A 17,725-nucleotide genomic window follows, 5' to 3' on the forward strand; every position below is an offset into this window, starting at 1 on the left:
GTGTACTTGTCGAGGAATTTATCCATTTCTTCTAGATTTTCTAGTTTATTTGTGCAGAGGTGTTTGTAGTATTCTCTGATGGTAAATTGTATTTCTGTGGGATCGGTGGTGATATCCCCGTTATCATTTTTTATTGCATCTATTTGATTCTTCTCTCTTTTCTTCTTTATTAGTCTTGCTAGCGGTCTATCAATTTTGTTGATCTTTTCAAAAAACCAGCCCCTGGATTCATTAATTTTTTGAAGGGTTTTCTGTGTCTCTATTTCCTTCAGTTCTGCTCTGATTTTAGTTATTTCTAGCCTTCTGCTAGCTTTTGAATGTGTTTGCTCTTGCTTTTCTAGTTCTTTTAATTGTGATGTTAGGGTGTCAATTTTAGATCTTTCTTGCTTTCTCTTGTGGGCATTTAGTGCTATAAGTTTCCCTCTATGCACTGCTTTGAATGTGTCCCAGAGATTCTGGTATGTTGTGTCTTTGTTCTCATTGGTTTCAAAGACATCTTTATTTCTGCCTTCATTTCATTATGTACCCAGTAGTCATTCAGGAGCAGGTTGTTCAATTTCCATGTAGTTGAGTGGTTTTGAGTGAGTTTCTTAATCCTGAGTTCTAGTTTGATTGCACTGTGGTCTGAGAGACAGTTTGTTATAATTTCTGTTCTTTTACATTTGCTGAGGAGAGCTTTACTTCCAACTATGTGGTCAATTTTGGAATAGGTGTGGTGTGGTGCTGAAAAAAATGTATATTCTGTTGATTTGGGGTGGAGAGTTCCGTAGATGTCTATTAGGTACACTTTGTGCAGAGCTGAGTTCAATTCCAAGACAGGGATGCCCTCTCTCACCACTCCTATTCAACATAGTGCTGGATGTTCTGGCCAGAGCAATCAGGCAGGAGAAGGAAATAAAGGGTATTCAATTAGGAAAAGAGGAAGTCAAACTGTCCCTGTTTGCAGATGACATGACTGTATATCTAGAAAACCCCATTGTCTCAGCCCAAAATCTCCTTAAGCTGATTAGCAACTTCAGCAAAGTCTCAGGATACAAAATCAATGTACAAAAATCACAAGCATTCTTGTACACCAATCACAGACAGAGAGCCAAACCATGAATGAACTCCCATTCACAATTGCTTCAAAGAGAATAAAATACCCAGGAATCCAACTTACAAGGGATGTGAAGGACCTCTTCAAGGAGAACTACAAACCACTGCTCAATGAAATAAAAGAGGATACAAACAAATGGAAGAACATTCCATGCTCATGGGTTGGAAGAATCAATATCGTGAAAATGGCCATACTGCCCAAGGTAATTTATAGATTCAATGCCATCCCCATCAAGCTACCAATGACTTTCTTCACAGAATTGGAAAAAACTACTTTAAAGTTCATATGGAACCAAAAAAGAGCCTGCATCGCCAAGTCAATCCTAAGCCAAAAGAACAAAGCTGGAGGCATCACGCTACCTGACTTCAAACTATACTACAAGGCTACAGCAACCAAAACAGCAGGGTACTGGTACCACAACAGAGACATAGATCAATGGAACAGAACAGAGCCCTTAGAAATAATGCCACATATCTACAACTATCTGATCTTTGACAAACCTGACAAAAACAAGCAATGGGGAAAGGATTCCCTATTTAATAAATGGTGCTGGGAAAGCTGGCTAGCCATATGTAGAAAGCTGAAACTGGATCCCTTCCTTACACCTTATACAAAAATTAATTCAAGATGGATTAAAGACTTACATGTTAGACCTAAAACCATAAAAACCCTAGAAGAAAACCTAGGCAATACCATTCAGGACATAGGCGTGGGCAAGGACTTCATGTCTAAAACACCAAAAGCAATGGCAACAAAAGCCACAATTGACAAATGGGATCTAATTAAACTAAAGAGCTTCTGCACAGCAAAAGAAACTACCATCAGAGTGAACAGGCAACCTACAGCATGGGAGAAAATTTTTGCAAGCTACTCATCTGACAAAGGGCTAATATCCAGAATCTACAATGAACCCAAACACATTTACAAGAAAAAAACAAACAACCCCATCAAAAAGTGAGCGAAGGACATGAACAGACACTTCTCAAAAGAAGACATTTATGCAGCCAAAAAACACATGAAAAAATGCTCATCATCACTGGCCATCAGAGAAATGCAAATCAAAACCACAATGAGATACCATCTCACACCAGTTAGAATGGCCATCATTCAAAAGTCAGGAAACAACAGCTGCTGGAGAGGATGTGGAGAAATAGGAACAGTTTTACACTGTTGGTGGGGCTGTAAACTAGTTCAACCATTGTGGAAGTCAGTGTGGCAATTCCTCAGGGATCTAGAACTAGAAATACCATTTGACCCAGCCATCCCATTACTGGGTATATACCCAAAGGACTATAAATCATGCTGCTATAAAGACACATGCACACGTATGTTTATTGTGGCACTGTTCACACTAGCAAAGACTTGGAACCAAACCAAATGTCCAACAACAATAGACTGGATTAAGAAAATGTGGCACATACACACCATGGAATACTATGCAGCCATAAAATGATGAGTTCATGTCCTTTGTAGGGACATGGATGAAACTGGAAAACATCATTCTCAGTAAACTATCGCAAGGACAAAAAACCAAACACCGCATGTTCTCACTCATGGGTGGGAATTGAACAATGAGAACTCATGGACACAGGAAGGGGAACATCACACTCTGGGGACTGTTGTGGGGTGGGGGGAGGGGGAAGGCACAGCATTAGGAGATATACCTAATGCTAAATGATGAGTTAATGGGTGCAGCAAACCAACATGGCACATGGATACATATGTAACAAACCTGCACATTGTGCACATGTACCCTAAAACCTAAAGTATAATAATAAAATAAATTAAAAAAAAAACAAAAAGATTGGGGACCGCTGGTCTACACCTTCTATATCTCTCTGTCCAGCTCAACTCAATGTTAAGCATTTTATCAGATGTAACGTGTAAGACATAATTCGTGTGTGCAATGATTTTATAATAATCTACAGAGCATCTAGGTCTTATGTAGGGTAAGACATAACTATTAAATCCAGATAGTTTATGAGAAGTTCCTAATGAATCATACATGCAAAACTGGGTAAAGTATTTGAGCCAGTGTTTGCTCTCAGCCCACCAAGGGAAGATGAGTTTCTGTAAAAAGCATAGAAAAATAAAGACAAAGAATTTAGAACTAGACAAGGAAGATCTTCAGATGCTCAAACAACAGCAATGAGCCAAGGGCTTCAAAGAAGAGAAGCTCTGAATAGCTGCTGAGGCCCAATTAGGAGATGGCTGAGTCAATTCAGGTGTATGATAACAAAAGCGCTAACCAAGGTTAACAATGGCAGAAGGAAAAGAAGGTAAGGAAAGAACAGTGTTGGAATTTTAAATGCAAAAGAAACAATCTTTGTCTTCTTTAGTTTAGAGCACAGGTTGGCAAATGCTTTCTGCAAAAAGCCAGATATTAAATATTTTCAGCTTTTAGGCCAGTTTCTGTAGCAACAACTCAACTCTGCCATTGTAGTGCAAGAGCAGGCATAAAACCATACTCAAACAAATAGGTATGGCTTTGCACCAATAAAACTTTATTTACAATAACAGGCATGTGGATCAAATTTGGCTCACAGGTCATAATTTGCCAACCCCTGGTTTAGAGAAGTCCAAGATATGAATAACTGTATGGTTTTGACTTAGGGTGACTTGAAGAATGATCACACCACTGAAATGAGTAGAAAAGCCAGGAGGAAGAGGTATTTAATGTAACAGCATCAGTTTCATTTACCCATGCTGTGCTTGAACACTAAAACGAGAGGGCTAGCAGAGCCAAGGGATTGGTGACTTGACCATAGAGAAAAGAAGGCCATAGAGACAGGTAGCAGGATGCATTCTGTGAAGGTGTTGGAAATGTAAGGTAAAAGGTAATCAGGAAGCATGTGAGAACCATGAGAATGTGAGGACCAGACAGGTAGGAATTTGAAACCAGGCACCAGACAGGCATCAGAAGGGCACTGAAGGTGAAATGGAAACAAGACAGTGAGTTAAACCAGAAATACGGGTGGCAGACATATCCTAAGATGACCCCCCTCCAGTGAATCACACCCTTATACAATCCCTTCCCCTTGAGTGTGGGCAGAACCTGTGACTTACTTTGTACCAACTGAATACAGCAAAAGTGATACGATTCCACTCCCATAATTATATTCCATTATATAAGACTCCATCTTAGCAAGCTGGGCTAAGAGACTCTCCCTTGCTGACTTTGAGGAAGTGAGCTGCCATGTTGAGAGGTCTGGGAAAGGGACATGAGGCAAGAAATGAGGGTGGACTCCAAAAGCTGAGAGTAGACCCCAGCCAACAGTTAGCAAGAAAATAGGGACCTTGATCTTACAACCACAAAGAAATGAATTCTGCTAACAATCACATGAGTTGGAAGCTGAACTGAAGCCCCAGAGAGAAATGCAGCTCAGCTGACACATTGATTGCAGCCTTGTGGGACCCTGAGCAGAGGACCCAGTTATGCTGTGCTTGGACTCCTGACCTATGGAAACTGTGAGATAATAAATGTGTATGGTAAGCCTCTAAGTTTGTGGTAATTCATTATGCAGCAACAGAAGACTAATACAATTAGGAAAATGGTGTCCCAGATGGTGCTGTGATTTCAGACTGCAATTGGTTTCCAGGTCTCCTTCTATTTGCCAGTTTATGGCTATTCACAGTCTTTGGAAGGCCCAAGCCTAGAAATGCCTCAATTATTACCAGCTTTATACATTTTCTTGTCACTTTTCAAATAATGGGTGGGAGGTAGAAGGAAACCATGTTAGAATTATTTTACTTAAACACAAATTTGACTTCACTTTGGACAATAAGACCCGATCATAGTATATCAACATTGAAACATCAGATAAAAACTTAACCATTTTTCAAAAAGAATATTTAATGTTGGAATTGTAATGCCAAATGTGAATGGTGAAGGGTGAGAATGAAGCAGTCAAGAGGTTGGAATTGAAATGGGCATCACATAATTATTTGCCTATTCTTGCCTCTTCTGAGGAAATGTCAACAGTGTAAAAACAAGCCAGAACAGACTTTGGGGGAAAACAGAATGCAATTTGCAGTGTATCATTTTAATGACCATTGTTATTTAACAGTGCAATAATAAACAGAACAAATAAAAAATTCCTTAATATATGGTTTTAAATAATTAGAAGCCAAACATCCCATATCAGAATGCAAATTTCTATACTAGAAAAGAATGGCTTAAAAAGAAAACCCCAGCGAGCCATTCAAAGAGCACTGCTATCTACTGACCAAGTCCTATATGTGCTGAGCATTTAATGAACAGCTAAACAGACAGAGGTACTCAAAAGACCAACTTGATAAACCTGATGGGGGAAAGTTATACACGATCCTCGTAAGAGTCAAGAATAATATAGTTAATATAGTTGTGGAAAAAGGAACATTTATATGTACTAACATGGGCAATGTTGAAGGTAAGGAAATGTGCTTGTATACTATAGTCCTACTTATGTTAAGAGAGAAAGAGGAGAGAGAAAGAATGAACTAGATGATTAGGTCTCTATCCACCAAAATTTGTTCTTCATTTCTTGTATACAATAGAATTGTAGCTTGGCATATGGCCTCCCAGCTACACTTCGATTCTCGGCCCCATTAACAGTTAGGGATAGCCATGTAAGTAAGCTTTTTCCCAGCCTTGTCTCTTAAGTCAAGGTGCACGTCTTCTTCATACTGTTTCACTCCTTCCCACTAGACAAAATGGTGACCACCAGAGGGCCTGAGGGACTATGTTGAAGACAGTAAAGCCAATGTCATCTTGGGTCCCCAGCTGACTGCCTGGAGCACGGCTTCCTATCAATCTGGACTATACATGTTGGGCCATGACGCAGACAAAAAACAAATCTCATTTTTTTTTTTTTTTTTTTTTTTTTGAGACGGAGTCTCGCTGTCGCCCAGGCTGGAGTGCAGTGGCGCAATCTCGGCTCACTGCAAGCTCCGCCTCCCGGGTTCACGCCATTCTCCTGCCTCAGCCTCTCCGAGTAGCTGGGACTACAGGCGCCCGCCGCCACGCCCGGCTAATTTTTTTGTATTTTTAGTAGAGACGGGGTTTCACCGTGGTCTCGATCTCCTGACCTCGTGATCCGCCCGCCTCGGCCTCCCAAAGTGCTGGGATTACAAGCGTGAGCCACTGCGCCCGGCCCAAATCTCATTTTTTTAAGCCACTGAATCACGGGGGCCTCTTATAGCAGCTTAAGCAATCCTAACTTATATGCACATTATAATATAAAAAGTATATCATACTATGTATGTGTCTGTATATGTACTGAAAATGTTTACAAAAACACTCAATAAACTGTTACAAGTGGTTATTTCTGGAGAATCAACAAACATGGCAATGAGGGGCAGTAATTATTGAATAGATTCAAAGAGTGATGCACATGAATTCTCTGGTCCAGAGCCCATCCCAAAAGCTCAGACTCCATCATGGGAACTAGGCTTAGCCAGTTGAATGCTCCTGACCAGCACTTTAAATGCGTGGAGAGTGACACAGAGTAATAGGACAATGAGATGGCACAATTCATGGTGGCCGAAATAGCACTGAGAAGCCAGCAGGAGTGGTGGTAAGTGTCCATTGACACTTCCTTACCTTACTATTCATTGGTGTGACTATGTTTGTGTTACCAACTGCCAATGGTTTGGGGTATGGACAATAGGGTCGGATTCCTGAGGGTGTCTGGGCCCCAGACAAGTAAGCAGAGGATTCAGCTGTGGAGTCCAGATGTAATAGCAAAAAGAGTTGCTCAACAGAGAAATAGAACAAAGATGCACGTAAATATACTAAGACCTGGGCTCTACATCCAAGCATCAAAATATTTTGTAAAAATTCCTATCAAAGTGACAGAAAAAGGTTGTGTAAGATTTCCCATACAAAACAGAATGTCTTTTTTTTTTTTTTTTGAGTTGGGTCTTGCTCTGTCACCCAGGCTGGAGTATAATATCAGGATCATAGCTCACCGCAGCCTCAAATTCCTGGGCTCAAGTGATCCTCCCACCTCAGCCTCCCAAGTAGCTGGCACTACAGTCACATGCCACCATGCCCAGCTCCATTTCTGAAATGAAAACTGGGCTCCTCAACACAGCAGTATGGATGTTTGGGACCATTTCTGTTACAGGGATGGTGGCATCCTCTGCATTAGATAATATTTATCAGTGTCCCTCGTATCTACCCACTAGACACCAGTAACATGCCTCCCTCCTCCACTGTGACAACATGTCTCCAGCATAGCCAGATGTCCTCTGGAGGACAAATCCTCCCCTCCAACCCAGGTTGAGAACCACTGCATTAAATGAACAAATAAAAATCAGTGTATTCCCTCTAATGTTTTCTTTTAAAATCCACACAAAATGGTCAGATCCTTTGGGACGTAACTGAGCATTGGCTCAGTTGGTAAACATGCCTGGACATGCTTTAAAAACTTGTGGTCAACACAACATGGAGCCTTACATTAATTAAGAGAGATTATAGAAGCAAGATTCAGAAGGTTATGGCCAATGGTCCTAATAAATAAGACTGTTTGAAAAGGATAAATGTAAGTTTATTCACTTGAATCCAAATCAACAATAGCAAATTATAGGACAAAAGAGTAGAGATTTGGTTCCTGAAAAGAAGTTCTGCAAGAGCAGATACTTTCAGAGCCATTTCACACATACTCCTAGTGGTCAGCTAGGTTGACTGGTAGTAAGTTCACCTCTGAGAGGTGGTCACCAGGCTTTGAGGAACCTGAAAGGAAGTCTGGAACTCTCATAGTCCAAGGTGCTGAAGGTCACAGGTCCTGCTCTGATTAGAGAGATTTTTGTAAACAACTCACCCTTTGTGTACTTATCTGGGGAGTTTTGCAGAAAAGCCAGGGTAGATCAAAGGCTCATTCTACCATCTATTTTTATTTTCATGATTACCTTTGCATATCTAAATAAATGACTCTGGATGGTTGGAAGTTAAGGAGCCAGTCACTTTTGTTTGAAGAAGTACAAAAAGAAAAACATTTACAGATAAGAGATTTGAGAATAAGAATTTTATAACTAGCTTAACATATTTAGGAAATATTGGAATAAAAATAATCCTATCAATAACAGAGAACCTCAGGCAGTCTCAGGGCCTATATTTGCATTTGTCTGTATAATAATGTTTGAGCCAAGTAAAGATCCAATGACATCATAGCGCACTATATGAACGAACATCTCAAGTAAGGAGAATAGAGGCAGAAAATTCAGTTATCATGTTAACACAAGGTAGCCCTTAAAGAAGTCTGTCTTTTAGTAGTTGGTGAAACATTCCCAGCCTCTGCCGCCACCCCTTTCCTTTTCTCTCTGGCAGAGACTTACCTCCTACTGAGGGCAAAAATGCCATATCCTTGCCCTTACTTCCCTAGACTCCTTTGCAATGTGGATATGGACACACAACCCAATCCTGACAAATGAGACTTGACAGGACATCTCCCAGGAGACTTTTGGGAAAGTTTTTTTTTTTTCCAAAATAACAAAAATTGAAATTCCCTCTTTTCTTCACCTGAGTATGCTCCTTCACACAGCACCTGGTAAGGCTGTAGCCTATCTACATGGAGAGAGACATCTCTGAGCCAGGGAAGAGAAATGAACTGTATCTGGGTAATTGTAGTCACTGAGTCCCTGAGCTAATCCTGGAACCATGCTCCAGGTTTATGTCTGTGGCATGCTGACTCTAAGGTGGTCCTAAGGATTCCCCTCTTTCCCTTCCTGGTATTTATGCCCTTACCCAATCTCTTCCCTTTGAGTGTGAGCTGGTCTACCCAAATATGGCAAAGGTGCTCTAACAAATAGACTCCACAGCACCTTCTAACAAATAGAACATGGCAAAGGTGATGGGACGTCACTGCCAGAATTGTAACTTTTGTCTTGATAGTTGATTCTGCTGTTGCCTTCTTGGCTTGCATGCATTCATAAAGTAAGCTGCCATGTTGGAGAGACGCATGAGGCAAGGAGTGAAGGAGGGTGGCCTCCGGCCAACTGCCAATGAGAAGGTGAGACCCTTAGTTGAACAACCTTTAAGGAGATTCTGCAAACAACCAGAGTGAGCTGGTAAACAGGGCCTTCCTTCACCGGTTGAGCCTCCAGATAAGACCCCAGCTCAGGCTGCCACCTTAATTGCAGCCTCATATAACTTCTGAAGCAAAGAAATCAGCTAAACTGTGTCCGAACTCCTGACCCATAGAAACTGTGAGATAATAAATATGTATTGTCTTAAGCCACTAAGTTAGTGATAATTTGTTACATAGTAATATCTAATGCAATGCTTATGTGAGATAAAAAGTGTTCTTACTATTTAAGCAACTTTCAATCATGTTCTCTGTTAGTGCAGCCAAAAGTAGCCTAGCTAATACACAGGAAGATTTCTTGTGTATATCCTTTTTGTGCTTGTAATATTTTATTAGCACAAGAATGAGCTACTGCTTATTACAAAATTTATTATCTTACATATCTGCTATTTTAAGCTAAAAAAGCTATGTGTTATCGTTATATTCAAATAAATGAGGGACATTCACAAAATTATCAAGTGTTCCTCATTACAGTTGACATTTGAGAGTGCTACATTTCAGTTAAATATATTCGGATTATTTTGAACTAGCAAAAAAAAACAAGAATTATTGTGCTTATTTGTAACATTTTAAAGCATTCTTATACAAACAGACATTTTCTACATTTGTGTTACTGAAATGAAAACATGGAGTTGGACCCAAGTCTTCATTTTTTTTAACCATACATCCATCGCTGGATTTTAATAAAGCCAAATCATCTGTCAAATTAAATTAATATTACTACTGTGAAACTTACTGATTGTTACATATAAAGTATTTGTTTTGATTAATAGATTTAGTAGTAGGTGGTTTCAATGCAGTAGAGGACCATCCCAGAGAATCATTATCCATAAAATATATAAATCCTCCTGCCCCTTATTTTGTAGCACCAAAGAGCTGCTTAGTGGGAAGCTGTATCACACATCAGCCCTATAAGCTGTGGTGACTATTTTGGTGACTTTCTTTTGGGGCCCATATTTGAAATTCTGTTTATTTTCTCTGCTATGTATACATCTTTTATTGGTTTACTGATCACCAGATCTTCTTTCTTCTGCTTTGGCTTCAACTGCTCTGGAGGAGGAGGACTTAACTTTTTGTGGTTCCCTGAGGGCCATCAAAGTGAATTTACTGTATGCTACGAAGCCTGTATTTTAAGTAAGATCATCAGAGACATAAATTTCTAATGTAATACATCCAGCCATGTTTGTGTGATACTAATAATAACTTAGTTGGATTATATAGATAAGATTTCTGAACATAAGAAGTTTATTCATAGTCTTACATAAATATCTATAGCTCTATTTCAGTAAAATTAGAGTAAGTCAACACTGGAAATCTGTTATGGGCTGAATGTATCCCCCTAAAATTCATATTTTGAAGCCCTAACCCCCAGTGTGATGGAATGTGAAGGCAAGGTCTTTGGAAGGTAATTAGGTCCAGATGAGGTCCTGAAGGTGGGACCCCATGATGGGATTAGTACTCTTATGAGAAGAGAAAGACCAGAGTGTGCCTCCCTCCTTCCCCCCATTCCTCCTTCCCCCTCCCTCCTTCTCTCTCTCTCTCTCTCTCTCTGTCTGTCTCTGCCATGTGAGGACACAATAAGAAAGTGACCATTTGCAATCCAGGTAAAGAGGCCTCACCAGGAACTGAATCTATCAGCACCTTGATTTTGGATTTCCCAGTCTCCAGAACTATGAGAAATAAATTCCCATTGTTTAAGCCACCCAGTCCGTGGTATTTTCTTATAGCAGCCTGAGTTAAGACAGACTTCATGAAAATTTTTCTTCCTAATTGATCACTACTTGAACAACAAACTCTAGGGTAACGGTTCTCAACCTTCTTTTTTTTTCACTTTAACACACCAAACAATGATGCTCACATACTTGACATTCTTCCATGTGGGTATAATCCCCAAAGTTGTGCACAATTGGCTGCAACCTCTTTATCTTGCAATGAGAAAAGGATACTAGAATATAACTCAGCATATCATTATTGTTGCTGTAACCTTGAATTTGATTGAATTTCAATATATAAATTATATTTTGCCAAAATTTGAGATTTATCCATGTTGACACATATTGGCCCATTTCACTTATTTTTACTGAAATATTATCCCATAATTAATTTATCTATTCTCATAAGGGCATGTTCTTTCTGATTTTTTCCTATAACAAATAATGTTGCAATGAACAGTCTCATGCATGTATATGAGAATTTCCCTAGAGTACGTATTTAGAAGTGAAGCTGATGATTCAAGAGCCTGGAATCTTCTACTTTAATAGACACCACTATACCGCTCTCCATAGAGGTGGTACGATTTATAGGCTTTCATGTTCACATGCAATGGATGAGAACGTCATACATATTCTCATTTTCTTTCACTTTCGTTAACTCCAAAAATTTATCTGTGCCTGTTGCCAGATGACTAAAGAAGGAGGAGTATCTATATCACAAACTCAGCTCCACCTCATTCCACTCTCACCATCTGTGCATTCAGTCAGTCACTCCTTCAAAAGACATTGATAAAGGGCCCACTATGTGCTCAGTCCAGTGGGGGTGTCAGAGTAGGATAACCTGTCTGTGCCCTCCCTACCATAAGATCTTAGGCTACTCATTTCAGCTCCCTGAACTTTGGTCTTATTTTAATCAAAGTGGGGTAACATTTACCTCACGGAATAAATAGTAAAAAGTAAACCAAAGTTTGAGGATATCAAAGCATCTGTGGGCAAGGGGAATTTTTTAAAAAAATAAAATAATGTCCCAATTCTCAAATACTTTTTTGTTGTTGTTGAAATAAAACAATTATACACAGGTAGAAGAGGTGAACTCAATAATCCTGTCCATGTTTTGAAACCATTTGGTAAAAGAGCAATATCTGGAAGTATTTTATTTTTTCTTTTGCTTATTTGACATATAATAATTGTACATATTTATGAGGAGGCATTTTGGCATGAACATACTATGCTGCATTTGGTCAGGGTCTCTGGTAACTTCCAATACAGATTTTAAGAACCAGGGTACCTATCAACTAAGTTATATCTAGGAAAGCACTTCTCCCCTTCCCTGTCCCACTAACTAAAATAACATCCTGGAATGAGATGTTTCTGTTGTAATATTTTCTGGCTATGTCTAAGAATGCCAAAACAAGTGAAAACTAAAACACGCAGGCAAATCAGGTACTCGGCACTCTAAGAACTGGTTATTTCATTGACTTGACCTTTTCTCCTTCTAATACATTGAGTCAAACTGACTTTTGTGTGTAGATGAACCCTAATGTTTATTGCGGAATTGGGAGTCATTCATCTTTAGTCAGTCATGTGCTTGATGTGAAGATATTTGTGAAGTTTACATTTATGAAAATGTTTTCTCAACTTCAGGCAAGCAGTTTTTTTTTTCCCTTCTAAACACACTGTAGGACTTTTTTTCTATTAATTTATTTATCTTCAAAATAGTAGTCCTGTATTTCTCCACTCCTTTGCTTTCTTAAACAAAATGGTGTCTCCTCATTCTTCCTCTCCATGCCCCACTGGGACCTCCATGACTTAAAGATCCTCTGAATAGTCTTCTTGCAGTAACTCCTCTCCAAAGAGCAAAGGTTTCTCCAACTTTTAGGTGTTTATATAATCACTGTTTTCTCACATCTTTTTGCTATCTTGGGCTCTAGGTTCCCTGACCTCTGGTTCCCAGTGTTAATGTTCTCATTTTTCATCTATTTCATCCTTACTGCCTGAAGGGACTCTGATCCCTGCCTCTCCCAGGCACTGCTGGATGCAAATGGGAAGAGGAAGCAGCGGCATGGAGGTCTGCCCCTGGACAAGGGCCATCTTTACATTCTGAGGCACCCAGATTTGCCAAGTGTGACTTCAGCTGGAAACAATCTTGAGGCAGAAAGACTTACTGAGCCATATTCTGCAGTTTAATGAGTGCGCACATCAGCTTTCTTCTCAAAGACTGATTCAGATACCTAGGTCTCGTGGGTTTTTTTTATTTGCATAATTTTCTTACTGGAAGAGTAATACTATTTTCTAACAGAGTCTTTAGGAGGATATCTGAAGAAGGGAGAAAATTGTTTAGTCACATGTAGAAACTTTTCTGTAATTTTATAAAATGAAAGTAGTTGAAAGGGCACTGAGCCATCTGAACCACTGTTTCTTGTTTTCATTCTATCAATAAATATTTATGGACCCTTCCTTTCTTTGGAAGGTACTTCCCAAGTCACTTGGTCATCTACCTGCTTCATCCATGGGGGTTCCCTCTCCTTATTGACTTGCCTACTATGCTGTACTCCACTGAGAATAAAATACCCTTTTCCAAAGTACATTTTAATAACTTTTCGCTAAATCCCACAACTTAAGTTTCAGAAGCAAAGAGGAGGCCAGGCACGGTGGCTCACACCTGTAATCCCAGCACTTTGTGAGGCCGAGGTGGGTGGATCACTTGAGGTCAGGAGTTCAAGACCAGCCTGGCCAACATGGTGAAACCCCGTCTCTGCTAAAAATACAAAAATTACCCAGGCATGGTGATGCATGCTTGTAATCCCAGCTACTCAGGAGGCTAAGGCAGGAGAATTGCTTGAACCTGGGAGGTGAATGTTTTAGTTAGCTGAGCCGAGATGGCACTACTGCACTCCACCCCAGGCAACAGAGCCAGACTCTGTCAAAAAAAAAAAAAAAAGAAGCAAAGAGAAACCTTTTTTTTCAAAATGAAATTACTAGTGTACCATTTAGAAAAATCATATAAAATAAATCAAGTCTTTTGGGGGGGAAGGTTATAGAATCTCAAGTGGAGCTCAACATTTAATCATAATGACAACTCTCTCTTGTAAGCTCTATTTATAATGTATATGAAGACTGCAATAGGCTCATGGACATTAATGCCATAACATGATTCAGGAAACACCCACCAGAACACACACTAGAAGAGCTGACATGAAACAGTCAACAGCATGGTTGTTGGCAAGGTTTTGAAACCCTCATAACTCTAATATAGAGGTTGGCAAATTAGTTCTGTAAAGGGCCAGAAAGTAAATATATTTGGCTCTGTGGGCCATACAGTTGCTTTCATAACTACTCAACTCTGCCCTTGCCACAGGAAAACTGACATAGACAATACATTAAAAAAAAAACTGAGATTATGTTCCAATAAAACTTTACTTACAAGCTGGCACAGTGACTCACGCCTGTAACCCAGCACTTTGGGAAGCTGAGAAGGGAGGATTGCTTCAGACCAGGAAATTGAGACCACCCTTCTCTCATAGCAAGATCCCAACTCTGCAAAAAGTTACAGAATTACCTGGGTGTGATGGTGCACACCGGTAGTCCTAGCCACTTGGGAGGCTGAGGTGGGAGGATCACTTGAGCCCAGGAGTTTGAGGCTACAGTGAGCTGTGATCTTACAAAACAAAACAGGTCTTCTAGCCATAGTTTGCCAGTTCCTGCTGTAACACATTGTTGGTTAGAATAAATTTGTACAAGCAGGTCGGAAAGCTAAAACTAAATTACAATTGACATTTGAACAACATGAGAGCAGTAGGGGCGCCAAACTCCCATGCAGTCAAAAACCTGTGTATAACTTTTTGACTCCCCAAAAACTTTACTTTTAATGGCCTGCTATTGACCAGAAGCCTTATCAATAGCATAAACAGTTGATTAACACTTAGTTTGTATGTCATGTATTATATACTGTATTCTTACAATAAAGTAGGCTAGAAAAAAGTAATATTACTAAGAAAATCATAAGGAAGAGAAAATATATTTACTATTCATTAAGTAGGAGTGGATAGTCATAAAGGTCTTCATCCTCATCATCTTCATGTTGAGTAGGTAGAGAAGGAGCAGGAAGAGGAGAGTTGGGTTTTGCTGCCTCAAGGGTGGCAGAGGCAGAAGAAAATCTACATACAAGCAGACCCACACAGTTCAAACTTGTGTTGTTGAAAGATCAACTGTGTGTGTGTGTGCACATGTGTGTGTGTTTATATACAAATGAAGCCTCAGCAATTTCATTTCCAGGTATAGACACATGCAATACACAAGTGTGTTTATTTAAAAACGTGTACAACAATGCATGACTTGCAATAGCCAAAACCTGGAAATAACTCATGTTCATCAATGGAATAAATTGTTGTATATTCATACAATGGAATACTACATGGCAATGAAAGGTACATTAATTACAACTACATGTGACAACCTCAACGTCAGAAAAATGTTAAAGCCAGACACAAAATAATATATAACATGTGGTTACATTTGTATAAAATGCAAAACTAATCTATGGAGTTATAAGTTGGGATAATGATTACCTTTGGCAGACAGGGGCAGATAATGCCTGGAAAAGGCCTGAGAAGTTTCTGGAGTTCTATTTCTCATGATGCTCTATTTCTTGATCTGATGATAGTCACATGGGTGAGTCCACTTTGTGAAAACAAAGTGAGGTGTGTATTATTATTTGTATACTTTTCTGCATCCATTTCATACATCGATAAAATACAGTTGACTCTAACAACATGCATTTGAAATATGCAAGTCAATTTATATGCTGATTTTCTCCTGCCTCTGCCACCTCTGAGACAAGACCAACCCCTCTTTGACCTCCTTTTCCTCAGCCCACTCAACAGGAAGACATGAGGATGATAACCTTTATCATGATCTGCTTCTACTTAATGAATACTAAATATATTTTTTCTTATGATTTTCTTAATAACATTTTCTTTTCTCTAGCTTACTTTATTGGAAGAATACAGGGTATAATTCATATAACATACAAAATATGTTAATCAACAGTTTATGTTATCTGTAAGGCCTCTGGTCAACAGTAGGCTATTAGTAGTTAAGTTTTTGGGGAGTCAGAAGTTATATGCAGATTTTCTTTTTTTTTTCTTTTCTTTTCAGATGGAGTCTTGCTCTGTCACCCAGGCTGGAGTGCAGTGATGCAGTCTTGACTCACTGCAACCTTCACCTCCCGCTTGCAAGCGATTCTCTTGCTTCAGCCTCCCAAGTAGCTGGGATTACAGACATGTGCCACCACGTCTGGCTAATTTTTGTATTTTTAGTAGAGACGGGGTTTCACCATATTGGCCAGGCTGGTGTTGAACGCTTGACCTCAAGTGATCCACCCACCTCGGCCTCCCAAAGTGCTGAGATTACAGGTGTGAGCCACCGCGCCCAGCCATATGCAGATTTTCTATTGCAGAGAGGGTAGGAACCCCTAACCCCTCATTGTTCAAGGATCAGCTGTATTTACAAATAAGACTTGTGAAGACTTCTTCAATAGCCCACATGGTTCAAATCCTGTTTCCTCAGTAAAACTTCGCTTCTTCCATTGGGTTCCCATGGCACACTGCACATTCCTCTACTGCGTGTATTAATTCATGATTATTTATATATGTTCTTGCCAGGGTTAGACTCCTGCTACTTGAAAACAGGGACTACATTTTAATGATCTTTTTGTCCCCAAAGCCTAACAAATAGACTGATCCACAGCAGACTAGGAATAAACACTATCAAATGATTTCAAGCACTTTGGATGATCACTGGAAAATGCTACCATGAATTGATTACTCTTTAGCCCTTGCCAAAGACTCATTGCAGTCATTTGATAATCCAGGGAGAGATTCCCAAAGTTCAATGGAAACATTCTTTCTCTCTCTCGGATCTTCAGAGACACGACTCCTTATTCATTTGATCACAAGCAAAGACAACACCCAGAATGTATTAGTTCTGCAACTCAAAGAAATGCATTTCATCTCACAAAACCTAATGTTATACCCTCTGCTACTGTTTTAGTAGAGAATTTAGACCAGAAATATCCATTTGCACAAACACACACACAAAGAGACACACATACACACACACAAACACATACACACACACATCTGTGTCTTTTGCAAAACCATGGTTGAAAAATTGTCTATTTTCTTATACAATGTCCCACATATAATGCCCTACAAGATATATTTCTCTTTAAAATCAATGGTGGGAAAAAAATGTGGTCTTGGCTGATGAATTTATGTATCAATTTTTTTTGGGGGGGCGATCCAAGAACTGTTTCTTTTTTTCTCATTTGTTGGGAAATACAGAACTCAATCAAATGTTCAACCCTAATGATTAAGTCATTTCAGGACTCCAGTGACATCCTTGCTTCTGCTCCTTCTATTCTGTTTCAGTTCTACTTTTATTTGTAATTACTTTTTGTTATTATGTTTAATTTGTTAAGCTTCCTTGGAAAGCAGGTAGAGTACATATCTTAAATTAGGGTTTTTCCACCTCTGTACTGTTGACATTTTAGACTAGATAATTTGTTGTTGTCAGGCTGTGCTGCACATTGTAACACGTTTAGCAATATCCCTGACCTCTTCCCACCAGGTGCCAGCAGTGTCACCACCACCACTCCCCAGTTGTGACAGTCAAAAATGTCTCCAGATCTTGCCAAATGCCCTCTGGTGGATAAAATTACCCCTCGTTAAGAATCCGTGTCTTAACTATATAAATAAATATTGTAGAACCCTTTTAAACCCTCATATCTAAACTTGTTCACCAAAAAGCTACTAAAGAAGATGCAATGAAAATTATTGATTAAAACCCCA

The 17,725-nt window shown here is 39.4% G+C and overlaps 1 protein-coding gene across 1 annotated transcript in view; it reads right to left on the reverse strand.

The window, feature by feature from the left end:
* ARHGAP6 (Rho GTPase activating protein 6) overlaps positions 1-17,725 on the reverse strand; it is a 529,902-nt gene that overhangs the window by 356,150 nt on the left and 156,027 nt on the right. The window lies entirely within an intron of this gene.

Source organism: Nomascus leucogenys, chromosome X, assembly GCF_006542625.1.
Source record: "Nomascus leucogenys isolate Asia chromosome X, Asia_NLE_v1, whole genome shotgun sequence".
NCBI lineage: Eukaryota > Metazoa > Chordata > Mammalia > Primates > Hylobatidae > Nomascus > Nomascus leucogenys.